At 42.1% G+C, this 20,046-nt stretch overlaps 1 protein-coding gene and 1 long non-coding RNA gene across 2 annotated transcripts in view; one reads left to right on the forward strand and one right to left on the reverse strand.

Annotated features, from left to right (window-relative positions):
* nfia (nuclear factor I/A) overlaps positions 1-20,046 on the forward strand; it is a 234,917-nt gene that overhangs the window by 27,553 nt on the left and 187,318 nt on the right. The gene's annotated exons all lie outside the window — the stretch shown is intronic.
* LOC307012827 overlaps positions 18,972-20,046 on the reverse strand; it is a 1,270-nt gene continuing 195 nt past the window's right edge. Inside the window, exons 1-3 of the long non-coding RNA XR_013800739.1 lie at positions 19,973-20,046; positions 19,196-19,256; positions 18,972-19,107 (exon numbers count right to left, since the gene is read on the reverse strand). The exon at positions 19,973-20,046 is cut by the window's right edge and continues 195 nt beyond it. This is a non-coding gene — a long non-coding RNA (uncharacterized lncRNA). The remainder of the gene's footprint in view (positions 19,108-19,195; positions 19,257-19,972) is intronic.

The following is a 20,046-nucleotide window of genomic DNA, read 5'->3' on the forward strand; positions in this document are numbered from 1 at the left end:
GTTTGTCCTTTTTTGTAGAGTGTTTAATGTATGTTTTAACTTTGTTTTATTTTGTAAAAATGATAAGAGTTGTCTTTCCGGAAGTCATGTGACCTCTTGCCCTGGATGTTTATATTGTGTTTGTGAGAGACAGGGTTCCTGCAGGTTTCGCCAACTCAAATTTAAGACTTTTTAAGATCTTTTTAAGACCATTTTGAATAGAATTTAAGACCTATTTCACGGCAAGAAAGTATGAAGGAAAATTGCTATGAAAGAAGAAATACGTCCCATAATTACTTACAAATTAAATGTATTCATGTTCAACATAAGAACAATGATTGAACATAACAGCATAACAGTACAGAACTGTGTTAGCCAAAAAGTGTGTATGTGTGTGTGTCTCTGTGTGTTCGGGCTGTGCAATTAATCGTATTTTAATCGCAACTAAGATTTTGGCCTGCCACAATTACAGATACAACATAATCGAAAAAAATAATTATTTAGCTTTGCTAGGTTGTGACAGTGACAACATATTTAATCTAATTAATTTGAGTCTAATTTATATTTATTTATCATATTTATATATGTTTAGTAGCTTGTGGAAGTGCGCTCCAAAATATTTGTTGATCTTGTTTATTGGTATTTATTATTTTGATATTGTTTATTTAAATATATCATTTATTTAATTCATTTTTGTATTGCTTTTTCAGTTGAATTATACGTTCAGGGTAATAAACAGTTAAAAAGATAATGTTCAAATTATTATTTGTTTTAAAGTTCAATAAATGGATGTTTTCAAAGTCAATGAATAATCGTATTTAATAATCGTGATATCAATTATTGACCAAAAATAATCGTGATTATGATTTTTGCCATAATCGAGCAGCCCTAGTGTGTGTGTGTGTGCGTGTGCGTGTGTGTGTGCGTGTGCGTGTGCGTGTGTGTGTGTGAGTGAGAGAGAGTAACAAGAGCTATATTCAGAGCTCTGCTGCCTTGGCAACAATCTTTCATCATTGCTGTTGTAGGATTGGTGTTTAACTATGGTATTTAGCATCTACAGCACCTCCGCCTTTAGGGTTGACGTAGACCCAAACGTCGCCCGGAGGTCCCCCGGTGTTGCTGCGGGAGCTGCTGCACTAGCTAACGCTAAACTAGCTAATGCTACATTAGCAAAACAAACGCTGATTTATTTTGCAAAAGGTGGAACGGGCTTCAAACACGTTCCCCTCCACTGGTTTCAACCAAGCACTAAATTCGATGTTTTCCGACCAAATACGGTTGAACTTACACTTACTTTGTAAGTAGATTCGAAGAGACATGAGTTTCTGACTGCCGCTAGCTGAAGCTTGGTTCTCCGATAAGGGGCCGGGGGAAACAAAGTTAGTGATTACTAGTTCCATGTTCATTTATTTCAAAACAAATTGTTGGGGGGAACTGAAAGGCTCTTACTGTACTGGTTACTTTGCAGCCCGGACCTTTTCCCCAAAACACATTTTAGACGCGATCGCAACACAGAAGTACCTTTCAAATCCGATCATTTTTAAGACCTTCTAAATCATATTTAAGACCTTTCTTATTTTTTTGGTCGTATTTAAGACCTTTTTAAGGCCTTAAATTCAGATTATCAAATGTAAGACTTTTTAAGACCCCACGGGAACCCTGCAGAGAGTAAAGGGCGGTAAAAGTGTCAACGATGTGATAACGTAATTCTACTGCTGGTCTACTAGGCGAATACGTTTTCACAGTGTTTCATGATTGTGCAAAGAAGAGAATAAACGTGATTGTGGACATCGGTTCGATGCGTTAAGTTCTTTCAAGACCAGAGTAGTTACACTGCCTACAAAACAAAAATAAAAAAACGTTTATGCAGCCCCAACAACAGCCTCTGATCATCAACAGACGTCATGCAATGCTTCATTGGATGCATATATTATAATCTCTATCTCACTCCTAAAACATCTAAATCTACTTCAGCCGGGATAAATGTCATAAAATATATCCATTGTTTGTTCTATATGCTTCTTGAAATCCTAAAAACACATCGTTTTTCTAGAACAGATTACAAATCGCCAGAAAATGGTAAAAACAAGTGGCAACATGTGTGACGAAGGTGTTGCACTGGGCTATATCATGCAATCGAAAGTAAAACTTAAGCTCGCTCCATTTCTCCTGGCATTCTATGGGCATTTCAACAAGGATGAAAACCCCTGGACTGAAAATGATGCGGAGCAAGAGGGAAAGCAGAGGGTTGGGCGGAGGAAGAAGAAGAAAAGTTTCCTTACTACTAAGTCAAATCATCCAAATGCAGAAATGCAGAACCTCCTGGGCTGATGGCTGTGTGACAGAACAGGTGATATTTACACAGAAAAAGAAAGGCATAAATGCATTTCTGCCAATCGTGTAAACAGCGAACACCCAGAGCTGCTGCCTCGCTTTAAATAAAGACTGACACCTCTGCTGGCAGCCAAAAACCCAATGGCTGCAGACCAAGAACTGTGTGGCACACAAGTGTACACTACACAACACACACACACACACACACACACACACACACACACACACACACACACACACACACACACACACACACACACACACACACACACACACACACACACACACACACACCTTCCAAATACCAGATGGCATTTCTGGATTCAGTTTAGTTTCTGTTACAATCATAAAAGAGCAAGTCTGTAAAACCACACGACACACAAATCAACAACACTCACACATTGCAACTACAGCAGTGGTTCTCAAACTTTTTCTGTCAGGCCCCCCCTTTGGAGAAAAAAAAAAGTCGGGCCCCCCCAAAACGAATAATCAGGCTCAGTGGCGGCGCCAGAGATTTATTTTGGGGGTGCTGTGGGGTAGCTTGACGTTTCATAGAGGGTGCTCAAACATTTAGGGTTTCCCATTAATGTACCGGTCGCTACAGTGGAATTTTCTACTGCAACAATCCCCACGCAAATACACAACGTACCCGCGACTGTTACAATGAAGGCTCGATATTCAGCTCACGGCATATAGGTGTAAGCAGGGATAAAGTGCTATTTTTATAGGTGATGTGTGGACGTCACATAGGGGGGTCCGGGGGCAAGCTTCCCCGGGAAGATTTATTTTTAAATATTGAAGTTAAAAGCATCAATCTGGTGCACTTTGAGAGCGAAAGGAAGAGATCTATGGATACATCTCTCAACACCCATATGAAACAGAAATGTAAACAGATTTACTTTTTCTTGATGGATATTTTACAAATCACCCTTTTAAACTTTATTCTTGTTTTACTGTCATATAGTATTTCATACCTGTTTTTCATTTATTCTCTTATTTTTTTATAACTATAATGATCATATAAACGTGTGCCTCGGAAATAATTATTTACATTAATGGTGACCAAAACATTTGAGACCCACTGAGATAACACTGAGAGAGTCCTTTAGCTCTCAGTCTGACAGGAGAGGACTCTCCTCCACTTTGTTGTTGAAAAAACTCCTTATATCCGTTAGCGTAGCTCGCTAGCACCAGAAGCTAACAACAACGATCTCCAGTACCGGTGCGCTCTCTCTCTCTCACGCGCACACAAAATGGCTCGTTCCACACACACACACAGAGCCGAGCTTTAATGAAACAGAGACCCAGACGTAATAGTACTGTACTGCATCATATTATTTTCGGATCAATAATTGTTCAAATTATGATTTTTATTTTATTTTATTTTTTTATCTTTTTTTTTTTTTTTTATAACCATTTTTCCTCCTGGTCTCTCGCGCCCCCCCTGGCATGCCTCTGCGCCCACCAGGGGGGGCGCGCCCCCCACTTTGAGAACCACTGAACTACAGACACCCTCTCTTTTAGTCCTTTTTTGACTTAAATACGCAAATATCTGATCAGACACACATATTTTGGGGTGAGTGGGTTGTATTCAGATTTATTTCAGTCAGTTTCAGACCTAAGCCTTTGCCTGACTGACAACCGGACCTGGATTTACTCAAAGTGGTGGAACTCAGACATTTTATTTCAGGAAAATAAGTAATACGTGTCAAAAAAAAAAAAAAACTCTTTTACAATTAAAGTAATGTATTAAATTCCTACTAGTAAAAGTAAAGTAAGTAAGTAAAAGTAAACATATGTATATATTCAGAATATTGCACTGTTGGAGGAGCTCGGGACCATAACACTACTGTGCACAGGATAATAGAACCCTTGAATCTGAATCTTGAAATAATATATTTGTATATTTTTGGATTATAGTCATTGATGCATTAATGGGGTCATCACTTGAATTTTGCACCAAGTAAAGGTGGAGCACATTTTAACTGTTGGACAGCTAAACCCATATTAGAACATCCTCCTTTATTTGTTGATAATAGCTTTCATAAAGATTCTAAATCTGAGATCTACTGTAAGTGACCAAATATATGATTTGGAGGAAAGAGTGCAATTATTTATCTAGATTATTTATCTACAAGTATAAAGTGGCATCAAGTGGAAAACTCAAATACAGGTATCTTTAATTGAATAAATGTACTTAGTTACACTCCTGCTGGCTGCTTCCTCTGCGACGAGCCATTAGACTAGACTCTAGTGGACTGGCAGAACTCTTCCCCCCCCCCATGGCAGGAGGAACCTGTTGGAGCGCCTGGGGAAAATGTTGCTTTTGGGCCCATAGGGATATTTCAGGTTGAGCTGATTTTATGGAAGGGTGCAGATTTTCAACATAACTTAGACATTTGAAGTTCCAAAATATACTTTCTCACGTGGTGACTATGAAGCTTCTTGGGCCTCTTAATTCCAACAAGTTCCAACGCCTATAGTACATGTTCTTATGACATTGGGTCCTTTGTGGTGAAGGCAGGATTAGTTGCAGGGATCTTGTTTTCAAAGTAAAATAGCTAAGAAAATAACCAACTAACATTATCCAATGCACATTTCGGAGGTATAGACCAACCAAACTCTCCTTTGCTGCCTCCAACCTCAGACACTTCTACACACTTTCAGCGTCGTAGTTTGATGAAGTCTCGAGCCCACCCTATAAAAAACTCAGTTTGGGGGTGAATGGAGAGGCCTGGTGAAGAGGCCGGAGGCTGATGAAATGGGATCAGTATGCAGCGGATTTAATTAATCCAGTGAAATGAAGAGAACGAGGCAGGGACACAGCTGGAGATCAGGAACAAAGTTCAGGACTGCACCATAAGCTGCAGGTTGGCGGGCTTCAGTTACACAGGGTCCAAACAGCACTTTCTATATAATGCTGCTTCAGGAGCACTGTCCGGACAGTGGGACCTTTGAGCACCAACATGTTACATTTACAATGGTTCACAAAAGACTTGTGTGTGTTTTGGCAATTAGACTCCTTTAGATTATTTTCTGGGGTTCCATTCCCCTTTTCTATGATGAGCATTGTTGCTAATTCTACACTGTTCTGGGCAAGTTCTACCAAAGGATATCTGTTTACCAAGTGGCCAAAACATCTGATACAAGAAAACAACTTTCTTTAGGGCTGTATGTTATACAAAGTCCTACAAATATAAATCATAGAACGGTGCGATTGTTTTTTAGTACCATTACCAAAAACCTGTTGGTAATAATACAGTAGTGAAAACAATTTTGTATTATTACGTAAAGTGTCATGACCGATTCCAAAATAATGTGTTATTTGCTAGATATACAGTTTATGTAGAATATAGTATTACCTGTTGTTTATAAAAGTTAGACGGCGTGAATGTTTAAATGTCAAATAGAAATGTGTCAAGTGAAAAATGGTTTATCTCTGCTGCAGAGAAAGATATGCACACCTTGTTTAAATAAATGACGTATATGCCTCACAGTCATATTGATCTGTGACTGTGAGTGACAGGTGATGACGACTGATGGGGGACACTGTCCAAACAAATAGATCTGGATCCCCTGACCTCTGACCTCTGGCTCAGTGTCAGTGCTACAATGGGGGTTTGCCTCATCACTGGGTGTAACCCTCCCTGCACCGCACCTCTCTCTCATCTCGGCCTCCATTCGCAGGAATCACCCATCTGATTTATCACATTGAACTGTGTTCTATCGCAGAACTCACTTTAAATCACTTCAAATGATCACAGGTTCCTTTTTTATTTCTATTGTCTTTCTTCTTTCTTTCTCCACACGAAAAATCTCCTTCAAAACATAATTATCATGTAATGCTGTCCTCACGTGCTTTTACATCAAACACATTCCTTCCAAACAATGACGATCCTCCTCCTCCTCCTCCTCACCTCTTTGAACCGGTGTCAGGTAGATGCTGCAAAAGTGCAATTGATACCTTCCTCACCTGCTCCTTCCCGGGACCCCTGCTGAGAGCAAGCTGTTGTCCTCAAGGCCCCCTCCTCACCCTGAACACACCTGTCCCCCCCCCCCCCCCGAAAAACCTCTGATAGTCTTATTTTACTTATGACTTCCTCTGTTCATGGGAATCCAGTGCCGCATGACGTATGTTGATCAAAATGATAGATTTTCATATGATCGCTAAATTTGAGGTTGTTTCAGTCAAACAAGAGTTTTGCTTATTAAGAAGTAAGGGTTGGATTCATTACTTCTGAATTTTAAAGAAATGTATCATCTGCTTACAAACAGATTTTTCACCTATTCATATGTACTTTAAATCTTGTCATATACACTGAACATTTACACTACACTGTGAGGGGGGAGGGGGAGGGGGAGGGGGAGGGGGTAGGTCTCATTGTTTGGTATCTCTGAAAGACTGTAGCTAATAAAACTCAACTGGGCCTGAGGGGAAGCGGCTGAACTTCCTGTAGCGGTGGTATTTATTTATTCGAAGGGTCCAGGTCTCCAGAGTCAGCCATAAACAAAGACCTTTCCTCCTCCATCCATATCGCCTGCTTGACTCTGATTTATTTATAATTCCATGAAACCACTCAGGGTTGCAACCCGATCGCTGCGACCTTGTGAAAATGTCGCTTTTCACCAAGATTTGCTAAAAAGGAAGTTTTCCCCTGTCCCCCTTTTTCCTCTTTCCTCCTCTGTTTAATTCCAGCCCCTCGGCCACTCACGCAAATAAATACCATTCTACCTAAACATACATGGGCATTAATTTAGGCCATCTGTTCCCCTCTCTGCATCGCTTCTATGACACACACTATTTTTCAAACACTTTTAGAATGTGTTGTGCGGCTAACTGGGACATCGTGAAATATATATCAATGTAACAAGTAGGTAAAAAGTTTGGAGTAAACTTTATTTAACCTTTAAGAAGAGAGTTTTGGAAAGTGCCTTCAGGGCTGCTGGAAAATATTCCCCCAACCGGAAATATAGCTTGAATCAAACAGGAAATGATATCTGATTCTCCTTACATTTCTGAAGGAGAAGAAGGGAAGCATCACACCAACCAGAGAACCCTGGGAACAAATAATTGGTAGGCTGTACTCTCAATTCACTTCTTGTTATCGAATATCAACGATACGACAAACAAAGACCACTCAACATTACCCCTAACCCTAAAACTAAAAAGTCTTATCAAATGATATAACTTTAAATGTTTTGAGCCTCACTTAACAGATGCTTCATCAATGAGACCGACCAACTTTGAGCTATTTTAAAGAGCAACTTGCAGGTTAGAGACACCAGTGAATAAATGTGTAGAAAAATGATGAATACACTAGATTTTCAAAAAGATATACAGAAATATACACTACAGTGACATCTGGCGTCGTTTTAGTAAGACATTTTCACTTCCGCATAAAAAAGCCTCCGCACGTGACATCCCGCATGTGACGTAACATGGGGGAGAGCGGCCGGTCTAACGTATGAATAAACATGGATCACAATGTTAGTTTTGACACAGAAGAGGTTGAAAATATATATTTGAATGCATATTATTATAATTATGAGCCTGCTATGCGTCCAAGAGACCAGGAGCAGCTAAGGAATAGAAAAAATAACGCCCATCGGAGAGAAATGGAGCTTTGGTGTGAGGAGAACAAGTGGAGAACAGAGCAGCTGTCTTGGTGAGTGACCGGCGTTAGCTACAGTTAATGTTAGCTAACGTCAGTCACATCACAACATTGTGAAGTTAGCAATCATGTATCAGGCTATAACTAAGTAGTATTGATAATATAGTAACGTTACTGGCAGGACTGTTGATACTGATCCATAACAGAAACTAATGCGCAAGTATCAGCCGTATCTCTCGCGTTACCTAATGCAACTCCACACTACGGTGCTGTGTACCGGATGGGAGACGCGAGATACGGCTGATACTTGACGATCTGGCGGAGAAAGGTTGTAGAGCCTCCGTTGATATGCTGTTGTAAATGGCTTGATGGAAAGCAGGTGTGTAGTCGGGGAGGGTGCACAGCTGATTGCAGCAGGTGAGTGGAGGTTGAGCCGGGAGCCAGGAGTGACAGCCACCACGCCCACACAAACAACACAGACAGTGGGAAACAAACAAACACAAAGGAGACGGCTGGAGCAGTACAGCCACCACAGCGTTACCTAATGCAACTCCACACTAAGTCTTACGGTGCCGTGTACCGGAGGGGAGAGAGAGAGAGCAGCGAAGGGGGGGATAGAGATGTAATACGGTTTCCTGATAAAGCTGTGGAGAGTATGTGAAGTGAGAGTAGGTGCTGCAGGGAGGTGGATGCACAACGCACCCAGGAACGAACGCTAGCTCCGGTCCTTTTCCTGTGGACTCGATGTCCTGACAGGCTCGAGTTTGTGCAACCTGCACAAACACAACGTGACGAAATATGACGCGTTTGACGTATGACGTTAAAAAAAAGCAGTTTTTAGTAGCAGAGCTCAAAACGGCTCTTTTTCCTCTGAATTCATGCCCTTATGTCTTGTAAAACATATTGTTGAGCATATTTAGTTATATGACAAAGCCATGTTAAGCCAATCACATTAGTTACATTTGGAACATGTGTTGCCTGCGTGCACACTGGGCACACTGGGATGCTGTTGCGAGCATGCGCACAATAAACGGTCTTGTGAACTCCGACCAAAGAGATGATGGTTGTGTGTGATTTCTCTCCGTGAATATAGCTAGCTATATTCATTGGTGACTGATATAACGTGCTGCAGAAATGTCTCACGCTACAGGTTATGGGCCCAGTCATGCAGGCCAAAGGTGGTTCAGACTTTTATTCGACGGTGAAGAGAAAAGTTACGAGCTCTGGGAGACGAGGTTCCTCGCGCACATGGAGTTACGTGGTCTCAGAGAAGTTATCTCGGAAGACCCGGAGATAGATGGGTATGACGAAGAAACTCTCGCGGAAGATGAAACCAAGAACGGTGAGGCATATGCAGAGCTAGTGCAATGTCTGGACAACAAGAGCTTGTCGTTAGTAATGAGGGACGCGAAACGTGATGGAAGAAAAGCACTGAATATTCTTCGCGAGCACTATGCAGGAAAAGACAAACCCCGCGTGGTGAGTTTGTACTGTGAACTTTCCTCGCTCCATAAGGCTAGCAATGAAACGGTCACTGACTATATTATTCGAGCAGAAACTATATTCACGTCATTGAGAAGAGCAGAAGAGCACATTAGTGATGGGCTTCAGATAGCTATGGTAGTTAAGGGGCTACCTGATTCATACAAGCCATTCGTCGTGCACATCACCCAGACGAATGACACTGTAACGTTTGGCGAGTTTAAAACGAAACTGCGAAGTTATGAGAGTACAGAAAAATATGGGAAGAGTGACGTGAATGTTGAAGAAGACAACGTGATGAAATCTAGCGGGGCAACGAGGTCACGAGGACGAGGAAGAGGAAAGAAAATGGACCTGGCTGATGTTGAGTGTTACACGTGCGGTAAAAAGGGACACATGGCCAGAATATGTCCTGACGGGTACCACGTGAGAAGAGAGGAACGAAAATGGGACACACCACAGCGAGGAATGGGGCGCAGTCGAGGACGAGGCCGTGACCATGTGAAGAAAGCTGATGAAGAGACGGGGGCAGAGCCAACATCTTTCAGTTTCTTCAGGATGAGTGACTGCCCTACACAGAGAGGGAACAAGAAAGGTCTAATGGTCGACTGCGGCGCCACAGCACACATGATCAACGACGCCACAAAGTTCAAAACAGTTGACAAGAGCTTCAGACCCGAGGACCATATGATCGAGCTGGCCGACGGATCCAAGGTGAGCGGGATGGCGAAGATGAGGGGAGACGCTGAAGTCTGTTTGCTGGACAGCGAAGGACGACAGGTGAAAACGAGGCTCAAGCAAGCGCTCTACATCCCATCTTTTCCACAAAACATCTTTTCAGTCAAAGCAGCGACAGCCAACGGAGCTGAGGTCCACTTCAAGGACGGTAATGACTGGCTGGTCAACAAGAATGGTACCAAGTTCAAAATGGACGTGTATGGTAGGCTGTATTACCTTAGCACAGTAGAGGATGAAAATGTTGATGAAATGTATGGGTGTCATGACATTCAAACGTGGCATAGGATACTTGGTCATTGCAATTTTGATGATGTTGCAAAATTAGAGAAGGTGGTTGAAGGGATGTCTATAAAAGGGAAACATGACATGTCCAATCAAAACTGTGAAATATGCACACAGGGCAAATTTACACAAAGCAGAAACAGGCATGCAGATGCTAAAGCTACAACTGTGTTAGAGCTAGTTCACACAGACCTATGCGGTCGTATAGAACCAGCAGATAAAGATGGGTACAGATATGCAATAGCATTTACTGATGATTACAGTGGGATGATTTTTCCATACTTTATCAAAGCAAAGAGTGACGCGACAAAAGCTACTGAAAAATTCATAGCAGATGTAACGCCATATGGAAAGATAAAGTGCATAAGGTCTGATAACGGCACAGAGTTTACGGGACAAGAGTTCCAGTCTCTACTTAGGAGTAACGGGATAAGGCATGAGAAGAGTGCACCCTACTCACCTCATCAGAATGGAACTGCCGAAAGAGGTTGGAGAACCTTATTTGAGATGTCACGATGCATGCTATTGGAGAGTAACCTCCCAAAGCAATTATGGACATATGCTGTACAGACAGCAGCTCAAATCCGCAACAGGTGCTACAGTAAGCGGCTAGAGCAGACACCTTACTGTGTTTTCACAGGAAAAACACCTAACCTATCTAACATGAGGATATTTGGCTCTGAATGCTATGTATATAAGCAGGATAAAAAGAAGCTGGATTCTAGATGTGAAAAGGGGATCCTTGTAGGCTATGACAAATACAGTCCAGCATACAATGTGTATTATCCTGAGACAGGAAAAGTCCTAAAACATAGGCTGGTGAAATTCATCACCAAAGGTAGCGCAGATAGACAGACTCAGACAGATTGTGACATGGGGGAAGACTTTGAGAGTTATGCAGATACACCACCAAAGAGAGTCAACCAGGTACAGGGACAGCCTAAGGAGCGTAAAGAGTCCAGTGGTGAAGAGACTGCTGAGGCAGGTCCTACCCAGATAGATAGTACTGAGAGAGAAGAGGGAGAAAGGAGATACCCTACGAGACAGAGAAAGGCTCCAGAATACTTTAAGGAGTACCAGTGTAAAGCTGAGTGTGATGGTGACGAAAGTGAGAATGTAGATTATTTCTACAGAGTAGCTTATGGTGTACCTAATACACTTAAAGAGGCAATGGACTCTAAGAAGTCAAAAATGTGGGCTGATGCGATGAAAGAGGAGATTAATTCTTTGACCGAGAATGAAACTTTCACTCTGACTCCACTGCCAAGAGGCAAACAAGCAGTGGGAGGTCGCTGGGTATATGCAGTGAAAGAGAGCCCAGATGGATCTGAGATTTGTAAAGCCAGATATGTTGCAAAGGGGTATAGTCAAGTTGAAGGGATTGATTATAAAGAGACCTTTTCACCAACAGCCAACATGACCTCTGTACGAGCATTAATGCAGGTGGCTGTACAGGAGGATCTTACTTTACACCAAATGGATGTGAAGACTGCTTACCTCCATGCTCCAATCGACTGTGAGGTATATATGGAGCAGCCGGAAGGTTTTGAAATCAAATCAAAAACAGGGGAACACTTAGTGTGTAAACTAAACAAGTCATTGTATGGTTTAAAACAGTCCGGACGTAACTGGAACATGTTACTGCATGATCACCTTACAGAGAACGGTTTTGTGCAAAATGATGCTGATCATTGTGTCTACAGCAGAAATACTGAGAATGAGAAAGTGATTCTGTTAGTATGGGTGGATGACTTAATCATAGCAGTGAGTGACAACACCTTACTCACTGATGTCAAAGAAATGTTGAACAAAAGTTTTAAGATGAAGGATATGGGTCCACTTAAACACTTCCTGGGTATCGATTTCAGACAGAGTGATGGAGAGATCAAAATGACTCAAAAGAGACATATAGAGAAGATGTTAGCAAAATTTGGAATGTCTGAATGCAAACCGAGATCCACCCCATGTGAGCAAAAGTTAAACTTTGACAGTGAGGGTGAAGTGATTGATTCAACAGGATACCGAGAGATAGTAGGTAGCTTGATATACATTATGACATGTACTAGACCTGACCTGAGCTGGGTGGTTAGTAAACTATCTCAATACCTAGCAGAACCAAAGCAGCAGCATTGGGCTACAGCCAAACACCTACTGAGGTACTTAAAGGGTACTATAGATCAAGAGCTACACTACCAGAAATGTGAGGAAAGCGTTCTAAAGCTGGAGGGGTACAGTGATGCTGATTGGGCAGCCGATAGGGATGATAGGAGGAGCACAACTGGATACTGTTTCAGCTTAACTGAGAATGGTCCAGTTATATCGTGGAAGAGCAGGAAACAGCCAACGGTGGCATTATCCACCTGCGAAGCTGAGTATATGGCACTAGCAGCCACTACTCAAGAGAGTATGTACCTTGTACAACTACTAAGAGGAATAGATAGTTGTAACCAGCATGTACCAGTCAAGATATATGAGGACAACCAGGGGGCGATAGCTTTATCTAAGAACCCAGTATGCAGACAGAGAAGCAAACATATTGACATAAAGTATCACTTTGTACGGTCTGCACACACAGAAGGGAAAATATGTATAGAATACTGTCCTACTGCAAACATGGTAGCGGATGTCTTTACCAAGCCAGTGACAAAGGCTAAGTTTGAGAGTTTCAAGGGATATTTGTTTGGAGAGTAATGTGAACTGGCAGATGTAAATGTTTTGAAGTCTTAAGAACACTGCCAGTATGCCAAATGTTTTATTTTTTTGGAGTTTTGTATTTTTGGTTTTATTTACCATTATAGAGAGCTATACACATGTCTTTGAGTGGGAGTGTTGAGCATATTTAGTTATATGACAAAGCCATGTTAAGCCAATCACATTAGTTACATTTGGAACATGTGTTGCCTGCGTGCACACTGGGCACACTGGGATGCTGTTGCGAGCATGCGCACAATAAACGGTCTTGTGAACTCCGACCAAAGAGATGATGGTTGTGTGTGATTTCTCTCCGTGAATATAGCTAGCTAACCACATTGGTGACTGATATAACGTGCTGCAGAAATGTCTCACGCTACACATATCAAATCCTGTATTAACATTTTTAATTGTAATTTTCAGGCAAGGTTAAGTATAAATGTAGTAAAAAAAAAAACCTGCAAGATGCTCTGTAATGGATAAATGTTCATGCAAGAAAACACATTAACATGAAACAAAACACACGTCCTTGTGTTATGGCCAGTTACCGTGGTCAACGCTGAGAGGAGTCCAGCCCTGCAGTGTTCTATCTTAAACCTACTGTGCACTGCACTGTGGCTGTTGTGTGAACAGTTTTCGCTTTTAGCCCCATTAGCGGCTAGCTGCCAGCTTAGCTGTCGCCATGTTAGGAGCTGTGTGAAAGAACCCCCCAACCATAGGTCTGGATTCCATATTGAAGATTTTTAAGTAGGATTCCGAATACAGGAAATGAAAAAAAACAGGAGTGCTTTTCCTATAGGCTACTCTGGTATTACCACTTACGATTAAATCAGGAGTTTTTCATGGGAACGGTAAAATAGCTTAACTAAGCATCAAATAAAGGCAAGAGAACATTATAACTGTCAATTCGAAAAGGTTCAGTCCTTAAACAGGATTAAAACGTTATGAATATATTATGTAAAAAGTTGTTTCCATTCCCTTCAGTACAGAGTCTTATCAAAGCAGCATCTTGTGGACATTGTAGGACACTGCAGCTAAATACACGTCAGCTCTTCCATCTCTCACCACTGACCTCACCGCGCCACATGTTAGCCACACTGCTGCCTGTTGTTGTGCGTCTCCACCGGCAGCCTGAAGCAGACAAACAGACAGATTCCACCTCACCTGCTGCAACCAGAAGTGTGTGTGTGTGTGTGTGTGTGTGTGTGTGTGTGTGTGTGTGTGTGTGTGTGTGTGTGTGTGTGTGTGTGTGTGTGTGTGTGTGTGTGTGTGTGTGTGTGTGTGTGTGTGTGTGTGTGTGTGTGTGTTGCGATCGATCGTCTCCCAGCAGCCTGTTTCTGTCTTACTGGCAGCTGTTTCATCCAGAGGCTCCAAAATGAATATTCACGATGCACCTATTCCCAGGGCCACAAGCCGTCTGCAGCTGGACACACACACACACACACACACACACACACACACACACACACACACACACACACACACTCTTTGCCATTTTAAGATGGCACCGAAATTAATCTTCACAATCCGAGTCACACCCCATGTCAACAGGCTGTTTTTATGCTTCTTCCTTATTTTTGGAATCACCAAATAGAGCTTATTCTTGTTTATTACAGTTATGGAAATGTGAACTGACTGAATGATGAATAGAGCAAGGTCTAGGGATCATTATAGGCCTTGATTATTAGCCATTACAAAAGCATGCAGTCCTGCTCAAGGTTTTGAAATGTGCCTGTTTAGCTCTGTCCTCCTAGACAGCCAGTGAGATGTGCGCTGAAAATGAACACAAAATAGAAAGGTCGCTGAGGCACCAGTTAGTGAATCTTACACAGGGTATGATCCAAGTCCAGGCAAGAATATCCTTTGTGTACATTTATTTCCACTCCACAAAAGTACAATGAATATACCTATACTGGTGCGCTGATCCAGCCAGCCCCTGCCTCAAATATATATATTATCACCAGGTGCCCAAATCACCCAGTACCCAAAACTGCCTTCAAAATAAAACCATACAAAAGTACTTAAAGGTGCATTTACAATAAGCAAAAAACAGCAAGAAAATAAATGTTTAACTATTAAATAATATAAATACATATGTAGCTCAACAAGGAGGTTGTTCACATATGAGGGAACTGGAATGGAATAAGGTTTGTAAAGGAAGTTTTTATCGTGCACCGGTGTGGTTTAGGAAGTGGTTAACGTTTAATGACTTCAATGCATTCATTATTATATCACTTGAAATGATCATGTTGTTTTTGTTTGGTGTGGACCCACTCTTCATCGTCCTCCTAACGGATGGGTGGAGAGAGGAGGAGGAGGAGGAGGAGGAGGAGGAGGAGGAGGAGTCCTTGTGCTTCTCATTAAGTGCTGCGGAAATAAGTGCTGACCTGTTCCTTCAAGAGGGCACATCCATTTACCGCTGCAGAGCACACAATTACACACACAGTCCAGGAGAGAGAGGAGGGGGAGAGAGATGGGAAAAGGGGAGAGACGTTGAGCTGGAAGGGGGCCAGTTCCTGGGTGTTTAAGGTGGTCTGCAGGGTGTAAGAGGTAGTTAAGGTGGTCTGCAGGGTGTAAGTGGTAGTTAAGGTGGTCTGCAGGGTGTAAGTGGTAGTTAAGGAAATAAGTCATCATTGGGAAACTCAGAATAAACGTAGTTCTAGGAAGTTTTGATTGACTTTAGAGGTTAAAACGGTTTGTGTGTGAACGAGAAGCTGCTGATGTGACAAATGAGGGTCTGGATCCAGATTTCACTACAAACATGTTTGGATGTCTGCCCAGGGGTTTCCCCCAGCACATGCATCATCCTCAAACCCAGATCCCCCTTCCTCTGGTCCACATATGGGGGGTGTGGGTGTTGGGAGATAAGATGGGGCGGGGGCAACGGGGGTCAGTGAGTGATGGCGTCCCTTCGTCCCACTTCCTCCTGCAGCATCCTTCATCGCTTCCCACTGTCCCCCCCTGCTGTGTTCATCACTCTCCTCCACAGTTAGGTCACACACACACACACACACACACACACACACACACACACACACACACACACACACACACACAGTGGATGACTGACTCCTTTAAAAGTGTTCAACATCTCTAAATACGACTTACTTGCCTTTTTAAGGAAATGTGCTTCAGACACTTTAACCCCTCTCAGAGCTGCACCTGAAACTGACAGATGGACTCACTTGAACTCCTACACAAACTCACAACCAACCATTTTTTTACCAGTTTAAAGTGTTTGCACCAGAACATTTCAGCGTAAGGGTTCATAGTAAACATTTTTTTTTTAAATGGGCCTTTTTTTTTGTTTCATTTGCATTAATTTAGAATAAACAAGTCGGCACAGAGTTCATATGGAGCTCTTCGGAATACTGACATGTTGTCCTTCCTGGACATTTTCAGTTTCAGGTGTGCAGGGTTCAGACCCGGCGCCAGAACAAATCTAAAGGGAGGGCATATGATGTTCATGGGAGGGCACACAAAACCGTCACAATATATATCAAACAGCAAGGCCAACGGCATTGCATAAAGACGCACACTTATCGCAAATACATGCACAAATAAAGGGCAACATAGAAACCACTTTTGAAACATCTTGTGCGTGGCAGCACTGGTAAATCACGAGCAAGGCACACTGGTTGAGGATGACAGCTTCCTCATCGTTGCACTCGGAGAGAAATAGTAGAGACGGAGACGATGAACTGTTTAGCCCGTGTTTATTTTCCTATGCACTGCAGGTGCATCCTTTCGGTCAGCCGAGCTAACTTAGAACATTATTTTGGCCAACTCTGCATCTTTGTGCAGCGTATACTCAAACAGGAAGAGCCCACTGCTGACTCGGACATGTTGTGGGCGGGTGAATCGTGGTCACCTCTGAGAGGGAGTTGGTTGACAGCTAAAAAAAAGCTATAATATCAACGACAGCTGACACGTAATAACGGTTCCGTGCCAGCTGATCTTCACCAGAGTACTCATTTCCTTATTTGTTTTTCTCGCGTATCTGTCTCTCTCTCCACAAACTCTCACATGAAATGTGTTCTTTTGATGCGGCATGCCTTAGCAGTCCTTTATCAGTCTGTAATGCGTGTTTCCAGTCGCAAAAACCTTTGACAGTAAAAGCCGCATCAGATGAAGACGTATTTACTTTAAACTGTCTACAGGCAAACAAAAGGCTGCGTCTGCTTTTAACGAATATTCAAGCCATGGTCTGTTGTTGTACCATGCAGTGGCAAAAGTGCGCTTCTTTCCTGAAAACAATCTCCCTGGATAACGATCCAGTTTCACCTGGTTGGGTTTATTAACCCCAAGATCATCTGGGGCTGTTGTCTTTGAGCGGTTGCTGGCCCAATAGTACCTGTTGATGTGCTGCAAGGTAGCGTCTGTAGTATGGCGTTATATTTGTGCCTCTATCCTGAGCACGCAATGAAAGATGTTGAGCCTAGAAAATGCGATTGAGCGCACACTTGAACATTTTTGAGCACAGAGAAATATATTTTCTCTCATAAAACTCCTGCTCCGTGCGCAAGCAGACCGCTGCACGCGCTCTCTCTCCCTCGCTCGCTCGACCTCTCCACCCTGTGCGCGCTCAGCTTTGCCTGCCTGCTCGCTCAAGTTGTCACAGCGTTACAAATGTGCCACGAAACCAACCAATCGGAGAACTCGAAAAGATCAATTCTGATTGGCTGGTCCAGCACCATGTAGAGAGAAGAGTTGCGACAGCGGAAGTCCAAAATGCTTGATTGTCACGTGATTCAGAGAGACTCAGAAAGTTCCCGGAAGTTTGTGGCGGGCCATTTGAATCACGATTTGAATGCATTAATAACAGGATAGAAATTACAATTTTTGGTAGTTATTGGTCAATAAAGGTTTTGATTTACAATATGTATACAACATATCGATATGTGTATGTAGTTACATCAATGTGTTTTTGTTTTTTTAAGTAAAATGTGCTAATATTTGAGGATTAAGACAAAATAAGAAGTATTTTATTGATACCAATTGGGGAAATATTAACGCGGCAGCAGCAAAAGACAAGGCATTGTACATTAGACAGTTAAAAGACTAGAATTAAACAATCGAAAATGTAAACATCTTAAATAGAAATAACATAGCATTGCAAAAAGTAGAAAATATACATGGATAGTGTGAACAGCTATCTTACCTGTTAACATACATGTTAGGCTAACGTTGCCTTGGTTACAGAGCCTGTTCCTGTTGTTTATTGCTTTTAATTCTTTAAAACAAATATTATCTTCTTAAACTTGTATGAGTCAAGAACATCACATCCTTATTGATATATTTAGAGGGAGGGAAGGAAGGTTTCAAAATTCTGATTAGAATCATTTCTACCATTTCTTTAATTCATGGTGGTTTCAGTAATCCTCTGGTAATTGAGGACATAAGTAATCTAAATGACTAATGTAATCTTTATGACTTTCAGAAAGGACAGGAGACCGACAGGTGCCTATCAATGATTGTCAACTGACAGCAAAATGAGTCAAAGCACTAGCAGCAGCAGCAGCATGATGATGTTAAATGTGTTGTTTTAGGAACATCCATTGTAAATAAATGGAATTCAATAAACATTCAATAGCATGCGTGCAGTTTGTCTGTGCCTTTTCCTCTGTGTTGTCCTGGCATATAGTCTCCCCCATGGTTTGCTGTGCTGCTGGGGGATGCTCCAATCACTCATAGAAAGGAGTACACATGTACGGCTTCCCCACTGACACAGAGAGGAGGAAAGAATGGCTGGCTCAAGTCAGCAGGAGCCTTTTAACTATCACAAAAGACAACAACAGCAACAAAATATGTGAGGTAATCATATTTTTCACAAAACGAAGACCACACCCTTGGGAAGCTTAATGTCTTTTTAATCAAAAATAAGGAACAGGGAGAGGCTTGCAAAACTCTGGGAGTTGAGACTCAGGCTCAGGGTGAGGGTCTCATTGCAGGTCTTCAGGCTCCATTGAATCCCCCTGGGGTTCTTGTGCTGAGAGAGGGAGACAAAGACAGGAGAAAGGGTTAGATACATCTAGCAATCTATAGGATGGGAAATGGCTGTCCTATTTTAAACTTACCTTGTATTTTCACTCTAACTTAAGTCCCTCTCCCTTTGCCATCAATCCAAAATCAGCTGAGCTGCAACATAATACAGACAGGTAATAATCAACAGAATCACAAGGACATTATATGACTCTGCTAAAAACACTCACCCATAAATTACGTTTTTGTTTACTTGTCTCAAATATCCACTCTAAATCCATATCAATAGCAATGTATCACAAAAATAGCTCTCTTCCTTATTAGTGTGCAACGTTAACTATATTATGCTAGCTTGAACTCCAAAATGGATATCCTCATTTCACCACCTCCACCCACTACAATCACACGCCCCAATGTTATATTTAACTCCCTCCACCCCGGATAAAAGCACGTTAAGAAGCCCTTTCTCTCTAATTCCACAACGTTGGACGGAATAAACATTAAGAGAACGGATTAATAGGCTGTTCATGGTTAACGTGTGTTGCTAACTTTATCCGGTCCTAGCCTAATCTGTTTAGTTGTCCGGTTGAAAATTAACGCAAGCTCTATGCCCATTGTAGAACAGGAAACAGAAGTTGGTCCAGGTTCTGGTCAACCCAAAATTGTGATAGAGAGAGAAACATGTTTGTCATTCTGCCACCTCTAATGCTTACAGCAAGTAATCAATACCTCAGAAGGGTTCATGGCGTACATGTAGGCTACGGTTTGTTAGCTGTTTGCTTAAACTACCCCTATAGCTATGTTGCCGGCTAGCAAACTCAGGCATTGCAAACAATAACGTGATATCAGAAAACTAGAAATGTATAACTCACCTGACACTGTGGTGTGCTATTCTCTTCATTCGAGTCTGTCATGTCCTGTAATGTCAACGACGGATGTGTAATAA

Source organism: Notothenia rossii (genome assembly GCF_949606895.1).
Source record: "Notothenia rossii genome assembly, chromosome: 1".
NCBI lineage: Eukaryota > Metazoa > Chordata > Actinopteri > Perciformes > Nototheniidae > Notothenia > Notothenia rossii.